The sequence below is a fragment of the Eretmochelys imbricata genome, chromosome 2, assembly GCF_965152235.1.
Source record: "Eretmochelys imbricata isolate rEreImb1 chromosome 2, rEreImb1.hap1, whole genome shotgun sequence".
NCBI classification, from domain to species: Eukaryota; Metazoa; Chordata; order Testudines; family Cheloniidae; genus Eretmochelys; species Eretmochelys imbricata.
In genome coordinates, this window is record NC_135573.1 from 205,545,178 (window position 1) to 205,561,659 (window position 16,482).

At 40.9% G+C, this 16,482-nt stretch overlaps 1 protein-coding gene across 1 annotated transcript in view; it reads right to left on the reverse strand.

The window, feature by feature from the left end:
• The window catches only part of CREB5 (cAMP responsive element binding protein 5), a 292,910-nt gene that overhangs the window by 51,359 nt on the left and 225,069 nt on the right, over positions 1–16,482 (reverse strand). The window lies entirely within an intron of this gene.

Below are 16,482 nucleotides of genomic sequence, written 5' to 3' on the forward strand. Positions count from 1 at the left end.
TCTTCTCTGCCTGTTTCCCCCACCCCTTGCCCAATAAAAAGGTTGGATGAAAAAAATGAAAATATAATGAAGATATTAATATGACCAAATTTCAAAAAACACTTACCACAGAGGAGGTACTGGAGCAACTGAGGATGATTTGGATGGGGGATACAGAGATATGCATTGGGGGGATTGGCAGCTTGGTGGAGGGGAGAGAGAAGGGTACCCACTCTTTCCGTCCTCGCTCCAGCAGCCTCCTCCTTTCTTCTGCTCTGCAACCCACTTCTTTATCAGAATAAAATCTAGGAGATGTTATGGTAAAGGCTGCACTGGAGAAGAAATAATAATATTTACTCTTTTGTGTCCTTTTACTGTTTTCTCCCAGTCCCAGTCTCTTTCTTTGTAGTTCTAGCTCCTGAGCTTATATAGGCTATACGTTTGTCTTCTCTTTTCCCTCTTCCTTATTTTCTCCTCTGCTCAATCCTCCTCTTCCCTCCTCCCCCCACTTCTATCTATTCTTCCTTTTCTGTTAGCATTCCAGCTCTCACCCTCTTATCTTTCCCACTCTCTCCATCATTCTTTCCCATGCTCTCAGTTCTTTGTCTTCCCTTCTTCCACCTATTCTTGCTGCATCCTACCACAACCCAGAACTCACATCTGGGGCAGTGGTGGTGGGAAGTGCAGTTGCTAGCGAGGCCAGAGCAGATCAGTGGCTGCTTGCTAGCAGTGGTGTGGCTGAGCTGTCTGGAAGCTCACCACTCATGACCTGCAGTCAGATTCCCTGATTCCATACGGATCGGAGACTACACACGAGAAAGTGCTGGCTCGGAGACTCATGAGGAAAAACAGGGCAACTTGGGGGCGTGGGCGGATAGGAAAACCTGGGCTGTTCCTGGCTTCCAAGGAAACATGGCTCAGCCTACAGGGAAAGAGGAAGGAAAAACAAAACAAAGAGTAGCAGCTTTTTTTTGTATATAAAAAAAATATGTTTGCATGGTTCAAAATCCTGCCTCCTAGAACAGATGAGGTCTTGCCTCAGGTACAAGCAAATACACATATTAAAGAGTTCAACCCAGGGAGAGTGCTTTGTGACTCTGCATGTGCCTTGCGTCTGCCTCCTAATCTCCTACCTGGTTTGTCTGTGCTGGCAAATGTGAGGGCACCTAATGAGCCACAAAGTCTTTCTAAAACTTTATGATTTTACTTTAAAAACATTTTTTAAGTGGCTCAAGTCACTGGCTGTGAGGTGAGGGGGGGAAAAATGTGCAAAGAAAACCTGGTATAGGCTTCGTCACAAACCTACATTCGCAGAAATTCACTGTTGAGTGCTCTGGTCTGGTTATGTCCTGCAAAGGTCCTGTCAGCCTAAAGTGGCTCCAGGATGCTGCAGCTGCTGTGGAAGCACCAAAGGGATGGGGCTATATTCAAGACGATATTTCTGTCAAGTCTGCAGCAAAGACAGGACTCGAGCTCTGCAGCTGGGCAGAGTTGGGAAGGGGAAAGGAGGCAAAGGCAGAATCTCATTTCTATTCTAAAGGAATTAATTTGCCACTTTTGGGGCTGCTGTGGGATAGCCAAACCAAGAAGAGCAAAGAGGATGAGACTATCCATTTAGCATTTACATTGAGCAGCGAGGCAGGGGCAGACGTTCCCCAGTTTAAAACAGCAGTAGCTTAAAGTCTCCCTAGGCTTGTGAGCTTGGAGGGACTGGTGGAAAAAGGGAGAGAAGAACTTGCTCACTGAGCTGGTTTTTCCAAGTTCTCACAGCTCTAATTATGATGGTGGGTGAGGAGAGGCTACTTGCCAGTGTACCCTTGGCAACCCATTGCTACATCCTTTAAAGTTAGCGCAAAGAGTAGGTAAAATATGAACTGACAAACGGATCTCACAGATCTCGCACTCCTTTTTCCATGTAGCTTTGCTATGTCACCCATCCACTGCTTAAACTGGAGACACCCTGGGCTATGCTGTACTGTATATTTGTAAAAGTTCCCACTAGGTACAAAGGTGACGCCAATAGGAAATCATCAGTCTTTATAAAGTTGAGTCATTTCTTTTTTAAAAGAACGAAGGGGGGCTCATTCATGGGCTACATTCTGCTCTCCTTTAGACTGGGGTAGGCTGCTCAGGATTTACACTATGTAACTAAGAGCTGAATGTGGCCCAGTAACTTTAAGTTTTCAAATGCACAATAAACCATATGGATTTTCGCTTATATTAGAAATATAAAGAGGTCTCCGAAGTGCAGTTTGTAAGGGCTGAGGAAAGTGTATACTGTGCATCAGACCATAGAGCCCTTTGAGAGGCATTCAGCCATAAATGCAGTGCCCACAGTGACTCCCGCACAAGAAAAAGAACACTGTTGCTTTAAGAACAAGCTGGTGCACCATGTAGCAGAGAAGCCTGTAGATTCAGCTGTGTTCTTACCTCACTTTCCCTTCTGCAGTGACCTCATCCTGTTACAATGCTACTATTCATGCAGATAGGGTGGAAGACTGCATACAAAAGTTCCATTTAGGCACATAAACATGAATATTTAGCCTGTTTGATTAAAAATGAAAGCCAAATATTTCTGCCTTTTGCAATTTGGGGGAGACTTTTTTAATAAGCCTAATTTTATTGACCGGCCTTGAAGAGAATAATATAATGAAATACATTTAATGCTTTCACTGATAACCATTCAATTAGTTTTTTATATCCCAGTCCTTAGGTTCCATAGATTTTTCATTTAAAAAAAATGGCAGTGGAAATCTAAAAGATGCATCTTAAAATATATATATAAGCTATGGGCCAGATCCTCAGCAATTTCTATAGATTGTTGTAACCGAAGCCAGTGGAGCTACTCTGATTTACACCAATTGAAGAGCTAGTCTCTGGCCTCTAGAAATAAATGCTATTTCACAAAGCAGCTACTGCATCCCTCTTTGTGACCCTCAGAGCTGTTAACACACATAACTATGGTGACAAGCACTATATAATATTTACATCTCCATTTGGTTAACTTACAGCTACAGTTGCTCGAGTGCATACTTCACTATCCCATTGGTCATATCTTCATGTCTTTTGACGACTTTTGTGGCTTTAATAGATGACACTGTATATGGTTCTGCATGGGTGTATAGTAGCCTTTAGAGTAAATTAAAACTTTGTGTTGGAAATTCCCAACTTATTTATAAGTACACAACAGGCCTGATAGGTGTTCACATGTGGCCCAAATCATACATCATTGATGTTAATGGGCATTGGATAGGGTCTGTGGATAAAAGAAAAGGAGGACTTGTGGCACCTTAGAGACTAACAAATTTATTTGAGCATAAGCTTTCATGAGCTACAGCTCACTTCATAGCTCACGAAAGCTTATGCTCAAATAAATGTGTTAGTCTCTAAGGTGCCACAAGTCCTCCTTTTCTTTTTGCGGATACAGACTAACACGGCTGCTACTCTGAAACCTGTCCTATGGATAGTTATCACACTGATATGTATTATTCCCTGACGACCCCCCGCGGAGTTCTGATGTCCCACCTATGCTCCCTTCTCCACGCAGAGCTGTACCTGTAAATCCCCATACATCCCCCACTTCTGCCCACAGTTCACAATGACCCTTTCCCTTCCCACTCTAGGCTTCTTCCTCCTCTCATCCCTGCAGCCCATTAATAAAAATGAAGAAAACACATTTTCAATTTGGGATGAGATTATGGAGGAGTATATGCGGGGGGAGCCCCCTGAACTAGGGGCCAGTGAATTCGCTCTGCAGCAGAGGTGGGAGCCAGTGGGTAACAAGGACCAGGGCATCAGCCAAAAGCTTGTCTGCTTATCTCTGCTCTCTAGGCTCTGCTCCAGCAATGCTGCAAATCTCTGTGTGTCCCACATCTATTTCCCTCTTTATCCACGCTTCATCAACGTCCAAAAACTACCATGTCCTTTGCAGTCAAATCTCAACTTACTGAACTTCCTCAGATCCATTAGAGTTTTGTCTATGTCAAGATTGCAGGATTGCCCTCTGCCCCATCAGATCTATTCTTTTTCTTGATGCACATGGAGAACAGTCCCACAAAGCAGGAGTAGGTTATTAGTTAAGTAATTATTTGGTATATACCAACAAGAGAAAATTCTCTTCTTAGATCTAGATGGCAAATCTGATATCCTGCTCTCCTGGAATGTGCAGATCTCCCTTTGGTGTCAAGGGGAGACCTCCATATGGTGAGAGATCAGAACTGAACTCCACAAGAAAGATTTGAGAGGACAATTTTGCTTTATTTTTTTTAGCCTGTAAATTAACATATCTTTACAAGGGTCTGTCTGAATAGCTATTAGTCTCATAAAACAGTGTTTAGAATTTTACAAGAAATTTGGTTCAATAATTTACATAGAAGCCTTCAGTTGTCTTCACAACTAATTCAAGTTGTATTTACTATCACTGATTTTTTTTTTAAAGCAGTGATAAACATTACAAAATTCCTCATGGTAAAAAATGGCCCAATTCTGCACTGACTTACACATAAGTAGCCTCAATGCTGAGTGTAAATCAGTTCAGAATATAAATTACCATAGAGAAATACTCTTCCTTTCTCATTTGGCTTGGTCCCCTAGAGCCACCTGACTGCGTGCCCCGCACAGCAAACTGTCCCTTCCTCACTGGCTAGAAGGGAGTATTCACTCATCTCCCACACAAGCTCTGGCATCTGGTAAAGGTTTAAGAATTCCTCGTCTTCTACACTGAGAATCATCTTTTACATCGAGATGAATTCTCAAAAGATGACAACTCTGACCTTAAAATCATTTCAAAAGCCACAGCTGTAGTAAAACTGATTGTTGCAAGATTCCACTGTGGTGATTAAGCAAATGTTTGGGACGACCCTGAAAACGGCAGAAAAGAAAACTTGGCATTGTTGCTCCAAATCATCCCTAACAGATTAGATTTTACCCAGTGGCACTTTCAATTACGTGCCTCAAATAAGGATTTAATTTAGATTTAATAAGACAGTTATTGCATGCTAATTAAATACTACAGGATTATTAAAAACATATTTTTTTCACGTTTAACAGCGCTGTAGTCAACGCATCTATCTGAACCTGAATACACATGGTTTTAATCTTTCGTTGGAAATAAGCTAAAACATAATGCCGAAAGTTGAAGTATGTCATCAGATTCCAGAAGACAATTATTATATGTCTGTTAACCATGTATGGATTTGATGGAAGGATTACTATGTTTATACTTATTATTTATCTATTAAATAGTTACATTTAATTTTAGTAATATATTCAGATTTCACATGCAATAATTGCATTTAAATGAAAACGGATATTTAAGTATGGACATGCAATGCTATGGAGATTCGCACAGGACTGTTCAGTAAATTTTCTTTTAAAAATTGATTCTCTATCAAAAAGCATTTCATTGTTCTCAGAAACAAATCTGACTCTTAGAAGACATATAGTGCACTTTTTATATAGCATATGTTAAAAAAAAAGATTATTTTTAGCAGTTGCCAAGAATGATGTCACATTTTAGTCTTTAGCCAATTCCCTAGCCAATTGGATTCTACTTCTGAGACATGTAAAACTATTTATCTTTCTAAAAATCTGGCAATTGCATTAAACACTTCCACTCATATTGATGTATTAGGTACCCCTAGTAACCCAATAAACACAAAATAACCTTGAAGATTGCCTTAACTAATAACCTAATTTAGCTATTACAGGTATTGTTTTAATTAGTACTCACAAAAATACAAATAATTGATTGTTTAATGATTGATAGTCATGTACAGAGTTACAGATGGTAAAATCTAGGGGGAAGTCAATGGGAATTTTGCTGTTGACTTCAACAGGGCCAGGATTTCTTCCTTAAAAGTTCTATACAGAGCCTGCCTGATCCCATGTCCACAGAAATAAATAGCAAAATTCCTATGGATTTCAATGGATGCAGGCTGAAGCCCATGTTATGATACTTTTATCCAGAGCTGGAACTACGGATGATGGTTGAAATAAAAACAGGTTTAAGGTAAAATGCATGCTTTGAGGCTATTACCCACTTTCGATTATATAGAATCATACAATCGTAGGACTGGAAGGGACCTTGAAAGGTCATCTAATCCAGTCCCCTGCACTCATGGCAGGACTAAGTATTATCTAGACCAGCCCTGACAGGTGTTTGTGTAAGCTGCTTTTAAAAATCTCCAATGATGGAGATTCCACAACCGCCCTAGGCAATTTATGGTAAAACCATCATATACCTCAAAAAGAAAAGAAGGCCTTGTGGCACCTTAGAGACTAACGAATTTATTTGAGCATAAGCTTTCGTGAGCTACAGCTCATTTCATCGGATGCATACTGTGGAAAATACAGTGGGGACATTTATATACACAGAGAACATGAAACAATGGGTGTTACCATACATACTCTAACGAGAGTGATCAGGTAAGGTGAGCTATTACCAGCAGGAGAGCGGGGGAAAAAAAACCTTTTGTAGTGATAATCAAGGTGGGTCATTTCCAGCAGTTGACAAGAACGTCTGAGGAACAGTGGGGGGTGGGGAAATAAACATGGGGAAATAGTTTTACTTTGTGTAATGACACATCCACTCCCAGGCTTTATTCAAGCCTAAGTTAACTGTATCCAGTTTGCAAATTAATTCCAATTCAGCAGTCTCTCGTTGGAGTCTGTTTTTGAAGTTTTTTTGTTGAAGAATTGCCACTTTTAGGTCTGTAATCGAGTGACCAAAGAGACTGAAGTGTTCTCCGACTGGTTTTTGCTCTTGTCCCCTAATGCCCCTATTCTACTTGCGCTACATTGATGACATATTCATCATCTGGACCCATGGAAAAGAAGCCCTTGAGGAATTCCACCATGATTTCAACAATTTCCATCCCACCATCAACCTCAGCCTGGACCAGTCCACACAAGAGATCCACTTCCTGGACAGGTTTCAGAGTAACAGCCGTGTTAGTCTGTATTCGCAAAAAGAAAAGGAGTACTTGTGGCACCTTAGAGACTAACCAATTTATTTGAGCATAAGCTTTCATGAGCTACAGCTCACTTCATCAGATGCATACTGTGGAAAGTGTAGAAGATCTTTTTATATACACAAAGCATGAAAAAATGGGTGTTTACCACTACAAAAGGTTTTCTCTCCCCCCCACCCCACTCTCCTGCTGGTAATAGCTTATCTAAAGTGATCACTCTCCTTACAATGTGTATGATAATCAAGTTGGGCCATTTCCAGCAAAAATCCAGGTTTTCTCCCCCCCCCACCCCCACTGTGCTAATAAGCGATGGTCACATAAACACCACCCTGTACCAGAAACCTACTGACCGCTATGCCTACCTACATGCTTCCAGCTTTCATCCAGACCACACCACACGATCCATCGTCTACAGCCAAGCTCTACGATACAACCGCATTTGCTCCAACCCCTCAGACAGAAATAAACACCTATAAGATCTCTATCAAGCATTCTTATAACTACAATACTCACCTGCTGAAGTGAAGAAACAGATTGACAGAGCCAGAAGAGTACCCAGAAGTCACCTACTACAGGACAGGCCCAACAAAGATAATAACAGAACGCCACAAGCCATCACCTTCAGCCCCCAACTAAAACCTCTCCAACGCATCATCAAGGATCTACAACCTATCCTAAAGGACGACTCATCACTCTCACAGATCTTGGGAGACAGGCCAGTCCTTGCCTACAGACAGCCCCCCAACCTGAAACAAATACTCACCAGCAACCACACACCACACAACAGAACCACTAACCCAGGGACCTATCCTTGCAACAAAGCCCGTTACCAACTGTGTCCACATATCTATTCAGGGGACACCATCATAGGGCCTAATCACATCAGCCACACTATCAGAGGCTCGTTCACGTGCACATCTACCAATGTGATATATGCCATCATGTGCCAGCAATGCCCCTCTGCCATGTATATTGGTCAAACTGGACAGTCTCTATGTAAAAGAATAAATGGACACAAATCAGATGTCAAGAATTATAACATTCAAAAATCAGTCGGAGAACACTTCAATCTCTTTGGTCACTTGATTACGGACCTAAAATTTAAAATTCTTCAACAAAAAAACATCAAAAACAGACTCTAACTAGAGACTGCTGAATTGGAATTAATTTGCAAACTGGATACAATTAACTTAGGCTTGAATAAAGCCCGGGAGTGGATGTGTCATTACACAAAGTAAAACTATTTTCCCATGTTTATTTCCCCCCCTCCCCCCGGCACTGTTCCTCAGACATTCTTGTCAACTGCTGGAAATGGCCCACCTTGATTATCACTACAAAAGGTTTCCCCCCCCCCCCCCGGCCTCTTTCCTGCTGGTAATAGCTCACCTTACCTGATCACTCTCCTTACAGTGTGTATGGTAACACCCATTGTTTCATATTCTCTGTGTATATAAATGTCCCCACTGTATTGTCCACTGAATGCATCCAATGAAGTGAGCTGTAGCTCACAAAAGCTTATGCTCAAATAAATTTGTTAGTCTCCAAGGTGCCACAAGTACTCCTTTTCTTTTGCGGATACAGACTGACACTGCTGCTACTCTGAAACCTGCCATCATATACCTGTACATCATAGGTATATACCTAATGCCTATGCTCTTAATGAGTCCATCCTTCTACAAGGGCAGGGTTACAGTCCCTTTGACAGAGGATAGATCTGTGATTAAACAATACTACATCAAAATTTTCATTTTTGATGGAATTTTTCAGGGTTTTTTTGCCCCTGATGAAAACAGAATATTGACAAAAACATTTGTTGAAAAATTGAAATACTGATAATTTCAACCTGCTTTAATAGATTCTCATCTAAAATCTTGGGAAAGGCCCTAACTGGAACCTGAATCTGACTCAAACTTTGGGTTAATTCTGGTCCAGATCCAAAGTCTGTGGTTTTGGCCTCTGTCTCTCCAGTATTATATTCTCATATATATAGTCAACCCCTACCTTAAAATTTCAGAGTCTTTTACTGCATACATTCTGTTTATGTCAGCTAGTTACATAGCATGTATGGGACAAAAGTGCTTCTTAGTAAGTCAGCAGCATAAACAGGCAGGGAAGGACACACTTTATAACCTATGTAGTTAAGAAGTCACGGCCATGTCAGGGGGCTAACATATTATTAACATAAATCATGAACCTGGAGATCTAGGTGTAAATGCTGATTAGGTTAAAAGTAAAAATTAGGTTTTTTCATCCTAGACGCAATTTTGAGGACACTGTAAAACCACTACCAAATTCAGCATGAGTAGTGTCTCTGTTCTGGTGTCCACAGTTCAAGAAGGATGTTGAAAAACTGGAAAGGATTCAGACAAGACCCATGAGAACGATTAAAGGATTGGAAATAATGCCTTACAGTGATAGCCTCAAAGAGCTCAATCTACTTAGCTTAACAAAGAAAAGGGTAAAAGGTGACTTGATTACAGTATGTAAGTACCTACATGGGGAACAAATATTTAATGATGGGCTCTTTGATCTAGCAGAGAAAAGTATAACATGACCCAATGGCTGGAAATTGAAGCTAGTCAAATTTGGATGGGAAATAAGGCAGAATTTTTTTAAACAGTGAGAGTAATTAACCATTGGAACATTTTGGTGGATTGTCCTACTGACAATTTTAAAATCAAGAAAGAGATGCTCTAGGGATTGTTTTAGAGAAGTTCCATGGCCTGTGTTATACAGTAGGTCAGACTAGATGATCACAATGGTCGCTTTTGACCTTGGAATGTATGAATCTGCTGAAGTGAGGCCCAGAATTGGAAGAGAAAAGGTGTTGCAGGTTAGGATAAATACACCTTGGCACATTGTACCCGCTCTTGCCTACACTATAACTATTAGATGCTCTTAGTCCTTTGCTTTCACTCACACTGAATTCATGCAGACTTTTAAAACAAGCCAACCTATCAACCACACAACAGATATAATGGACCACCAGGAATTTTATTCTCACAAGTGTGCAACTTTATTCATCTAATAGTCATGCTCCTGAAACTGAACCATAGAAAACTGAGAGTAAAACCCACTAAAATGCATATACTTATTTTTTCACTTATTCTTCTAGACAACACAGGAAAAGAAAGAAAATACAGAAAAGTGTGCGGCAGTACCCACCAATCTAAAGCACAGGCACAGAGCTCGACTTAGTGCCAAATTACAGTGACATGCTTCAGTAACACGAGTTGCTTACTGTTGAGGTTTCATTTAACCACGCTGCTTCTAGAGGCTGTCTGAGCTACAGATTCCTCTTCAAGAATACAAAAGCAAAAGGTATGAAGTCATTGCTCAAGAACGAAAGTGTGTCAGCAGCACAGGTTGCCTGGTGATTTGCTGAACTACTCTGCCAGTTGTGATTTTTCTACTAACTTAACTGTTACGGGTTTTAGTAACAAAGCATCCACTTGGTCAAGCAGCATATACTCCCTCATTAACGTAATCTCAGTCAGAAAGATATCCCTTTACGAAGACCTTAATACCTTGGCTCTCAATAAAGAAAATTCATATCCCTAAAGATTGTTCAGTATTTGCAATAATGACCACTATTATTTGGATTTGTTTTACTTTTCCATTATTACAGAGGTGACAGGTTTTGCCAATAATAAAGTGTTACAGTTATTTTGTCTCAGTGCTCCAAAGCAATCTACAACTCTTGTTATTATAACAGCCTAATTATTAGTATTAAGCTAATGTTTTCCTAGTGCACACAGCCATCTGATAAACTATAATTTGTGACCAGCCATTGTATTTAGTAATAGACTAACATGGGGGAGTCGGAATCCATTAATTAGCTTTGGCATAAAGCTTTGGCATTCTGTGTAACAGAGCAGAGACTAATGTGAACATTGTACTCAGGGCGGCTCCCACATTGGGATCCCAATGGATTCAGCTGCATCTACAAATACAGGCCAGGAGTCTTTTCTTTGCACAGTAGCAAAGCCATTATCAAATCAAAGGGGTGGCACTTGTAAAGGAAGGATCATATCCTACCAATCAGTATGCACTCCACATCTCTGATTTTTACATTATTTCCACACCAAATGGGATATGCAGCTACTTTGTTTCAATTATATACCAATAGCATTCTCTGATCCAGAAAAATGCATTGTAACAGCCTTTTGAGTGAGATGCAATTGAAGAGGAGGGAAGGAGATGCTTATCTACTAAACTGGGGGTACACCTAAAGATGGTGTGACACCTCATTAAAATATGGCTATATTCCCAAATACAGCAAGTTGGAATTGAGGAAGTGCATGCATGTCCTGTGCCCAATACCTAGACTTTTAAATAGAAAATGGGTAAGTCCCACCCTAACTGCATTTTCTATATGCAGTTCCCTGTCTAATATAACTCAACTGCCCATTTCTGACTTCTCCTGGACTGATTTTATCTGATTTTATTGTCTCCATCCTAAATCTTTCTTCCTTATTCTACATTTCACCTTTAACACTCAGATTTGTGAGAATTGCCAACACAGTCGTTTAATTTACTAATTTAAGTCTTGATTCAGTAAGGTAATCAAGCACTAGCCTAACTTTGTATGCAAGTAGTCCCATTGAAGTAAGCAGCAAGGCTCTTATTTGGAAAGTTAAAAAACAACAGATGATGTGCAAGCTACCAGGAACAGGTAATATTAAAGATTTACTGCTGTATCCATAAATGTTAGTCACCAGTTTAATAAAAGAATAAAATAAAAACAAACAAAAGGAAACAAACCAGAGAAGCTCTTTCAGGAGCAAAGAGAATTTGCTAATCATGCAGATGTTACTTGGTTTCCCTGGACCGTTTAGCCCAATGTAATTAAAAAACCTGCATCCAGTGGCAACCAGAAGGCCAACAGAACTTGAGCACTGGTGAATTTTTTCAAGAGACAATTTTCTTTTTTAAAAATGGAAAAGAGATAAAGGGCCTGATCCAAAGCCCATTGAAGTCAATGGACAGGCTCCGACTGACTTCAATGAACTTTGGATTAACATCAGAGTTTACTCAGCACTATGCCACTAATACATGAGGTTTCAAACATACCCTAAAAAGTCTCAACAAAAACAGGCAATGACTCAAGCAGTTCAAACAAAAACGCCAACTCTCTGAACAACTTAATGAAACCGTTCCAGTACATTCCAAAATGTACAAGTAGCTTCACTTAAGTTAAAAAGCAAGATCAGAGTGTCAGAATCCTGGTGTTGAACGCTGGTGTGGTGGCTCTCTAGAAGGCCCCCCAGCCTCTGTGCCACAACGTACACTGAGCCATCACACACAAGCAACAGCCTGAGTGCTCACAGCCTGTGGCCCCCGAACAGCTATGCTGATTGGCTGGACAGGCAGCACACTCATTGGATACCTGGACTATATAAAGACCTCAACACAAAGAAGCCACCTTCTCTTGCTACCTTGTGTAACTTTACTTTGCTACCGCACCACCTCGCCTGACTCTGCCCTGTTGCCTCACCTGATCCTGCCTTGCAGACCTTCCCTTACTGACTTGCCCATCATCGCCTTCCTAAACCACTGACCCAATCCCTTGGATTGGAGCTCCTTGCTCCTGATTCTTGTGAGCGCTCAGACCATTGCCCCAGACTGCCTCTGATGGGGTTGACCGACCAGCTACCCAATCACCTCCACAAACTTGCCCACTGCTTTGGGCACTTCAGCCATTGGGCTTCACACTGACAGCACTCATAATTGGCTCCAGGTAAGTTCAAAACTGCCCCCAGGAAAGCTCAAAATGACTCCAACAAAGCTCAAAGGCCACTACAACAAAGCAACCCAGAGCTGTGAACCTTAAACAAAGTAGAGATGTTTTACAGCTCGAGGGCCAGATCATTTCCTCTATGTGGAAAAAAACTGAGCGCAGAAGAGGAATCCCTGCAAATTTTCCATCACAGAGTTTCCACCAAAATATTCAGTGAGGTTTTCTTTGGTTGTCAGGGGTTTGGACTATAATACAAAATAACCTTAGAGAATGTGCATAGTGCATCCCTTGTACTTCCTTCTCTAGTGCCTGGACATGCCTCCACGTCCCCGCCTTCCTCTGAATGGATCTGTGATCTTGCAGAGAGGTAAGGGAGTAGCAGAGGCAACTGATGATTCTTTTTGCATGACCAAGGAAAGGATCAATGCACAAAGGTGCCCCCACAAACAGTTCCAGGGAGCAATCTGGGCCCAAGGTGTTTTGTTAACAGTTGAATCAGGAATCTTTAACTTCTCCAATACTATTGGGATCTCTGAGTGCAGGCTGCAGGGTGTGGAGACGACGGACTATCTTTACCTGGACAGTGTTGGAAGGTCTTGGTCCTGTGAGTGTTACTCATCACACACCATATTGTGAGATCACAAATATATTTAGTCAAATTGCATAACATTTTGATAAGTGCTAGAAATGGAACATGTTTGGTGATTTTAGAGTCAATCTATTTAGTGTCATTGATTAGCACTAAGATGCTATGGAGTCACAGTGATAGGTGCCTTAGAAAAACCTTAACTAGACAGATGCCAAAAGTTAGCTATACAGTGAGATAAACTGGTAGGTGTCTAATAGAGACACGAAGACAAAGGCAAAGTAATATCTTAACAACAGTGTTATAAGTACAGGGCCAAATGCATCCTTGGGGAAATTCCACATACTCCCATGAAGTTACAACAGGGAATAACTGGGACCATTACATCTTAAATCATGAGGACTATTTGTGGGTTTCCGTATTGTTTTCATTAAATCTATTCATTCTAGCATTAGGTAAGATTTTATACAACCATTTCAGAATTAAGTTTTCCAAAAGCATTTTCAAACAACTAGGATTGATTTGTGAAACAGTGGCTTCCAAAGCATCCATTCTTCACTCTCTGGCCTGAATTGTTTTGTTGCATTATTATGTGCTGTTAAACTGCTGCTGGCTTCCCACCCAAGAGGAGGCTGCATTTCAGAGCTAGAAGAAGTGATCTCTAGACAGAGTTTGTAAATCAGTTTCAAAGGTCTGCCTGGTGCTTTATGCTTTTTGGATGAAAGATGCTATAGAAAAGTTAATTATTATTACTAATATTATACTTCATTCCTTACATCTGGGGTGTATTTATGGGTACAGAATAACAAATTGTTTAAATCATGCATCTCTGACTGTGCCTTGCCTCTATAAGGTAAAAAGCAGTGTTATTACCATAGTCACATATGAAATGATACATAGTATGAAAAGCTCTACCTAGCAAAAGCCCTCTGAAGCTCTGCTACAGCTGCTTATTTTAGGCATTAGAAATAAAAATGCCAGGCAGAGTACTTGCCCCTCAAGCTATGGGAAAATCCAGGATACAACAGCATTAAGTCCCCCAACTCTGAAAGGGGAGGTTAGCTAAGGATGCCTGTGTGACCACAGTCTGTGCCATTTTCTAGCTTCCAGAATATAGGGGTTGGTTTGACATTGAAAGGCTTTGTAAAGGTTGGTCATTCTCTCAAACCTGACACCAGCCATAAATCCAAGTAACTATGCAGCCAAGCACTGGGTGTTAGTTTTTTTCCCCAGGATGAGATGAGAACACATATGAAACAACACACTTAGACAGTATGGTATTATTTACTTACAGAAGAGTCAAAGAGATCAGTTAACAGCCTCAGAAATGATCTCAAGTATTTGAAATTGCAGTATATTGTAAGAAAGCATGGGGAGAGGGGAGTACAAGTTACACAGCAGTGAGGGGAAAAATAAAAGATTACACTTGTTTTTAATAAAGGAAAATGAATCAGGCAAGTGTTCAGAAATAAGTTACTGAAGCTGTTTTATAAACTAGGTTTAAAATCTCTTAACGGCATTAGCTTACCTTCTGTTGTGTTTGAAGAAATATATCTGAACCAGTAACATTCTCATGAGATTTCATTACTGAAAAGGCTCATTAGAAAGGGCATTAAAATACTAATTACCTCATAAACTATTTAGTGTGTACCCACTGGGATAGTACTTACTAGTGCTCAAGCTCTTCATAGATCCAACTAATCAATTAATGCTCATTACAACTAGAAAGAGTATGCAGACTGCACCATGCAGGAGAAATAAATAAGTCAGAGGTTAGCTAAGAAAGTGAGTTGGCTGTAATAGAGCCCTCCTTTGTAACACAACTGTTGTCTGCTACAATTTAATTTTAATCAGCCTTTCTGGTACTTCTGGTAATGTGACTCTTCCTGCCTTAAGAATCTCAGCTATTGCTATTGCTTCTTAAGTACATAATTTATTAAGGGAGACACACTGAATGGCATGTGGGGATTAAAGTGGGCAGGTATAGTATTCACTAATGCCATGCTAATGTTACATATTGTGGGTGTAACGAGAGGACGAAGGAGGACGAAGCCATGCAGTACAAGTTTTCTTCCACATATTCAGACACAAAACAGTGTAAAAGTGGCAACAGTGTGAATGAGAATCAGACCCAGGAAATCTAATGTACAATAGCAAACTTCCAATATTGTGTGCAAGTTTTGAATCTAATATAGTAAAAATGTACATGCCTTACCACTGCCAGAGCGGTGTAAAGGGGCCATAGCGTAAATGAGAATCAGGCCCTCTCTCTGTATCTTTTTAGAATTACTTCATAAAGAAACTACAAAATTCCATCTCATATTTTTAGAACTCTAATGTACAGGGCAGCTAAAGTCATACTTCCACTCAGAGAGGAGAAGTGGCTTCATGAGAACCCTCCAATACTTACCTTGGCAGACAGGGGTCATCTGCTTGGGTGGGAGGGTCGGACCCATAGCACTCTTCTCCTGCCACACATGCAATCCTCTGCTGGGGTGGTGCCAGTTAGCGCCCCACCCGCCAACCCCCTGAGCTGTTAGTGTTAACACTCTACTGATATAAACTAAATAATTGGTTTGGGAATTAACATCCCATTGAGATGCACTGGGCTGATCATACTCTCACAGCTATGGTTTCAGGCTGTCTGCAAATTCAGGAAGATAACCGTGCATTGATTATACTCAGATCATGACCTCAAACTTTCTTTCATAACCATGAGAAAAACAAATATACTTTTTTTTAATGAAAGCTGAGATTCGGATGTGATCACATGACTCCAGGAGCTGGGGCTCCCAGCATGGAGCTCTTGTGGCTATGCGTTAAACTGGCCCAGGTTAAAGGGATGTAGGATCTAAGCCTGACCTATAGGGTCCCCCAAAAGACCCAATTGCAGCAGAAGTGCCTTATTTCTGCTTTGAAGCATTCACAACCCTCTATGTAAGGTAGTGTCGTGTCCCAGGGTTGGTTTCACTGTAGGAATGGGTGGGACAAGGAAATGGGTTGTGGAAGTGAAAACTGCACAGATTCACCAGACTATAACAACATACTAGAGTTGAGGGAGTATACACCATACTTGAGCTGGTTGCAGTAGTGACCAAGGCGGGGCTGCACATGTGGTCTACCTCTGCATTTCCTCTCCCCTGGATTGCCATAGCTCTGTGCAAAGCCATTTTACATGGGGCTTTGGGGTACATTAGGTGATCCCT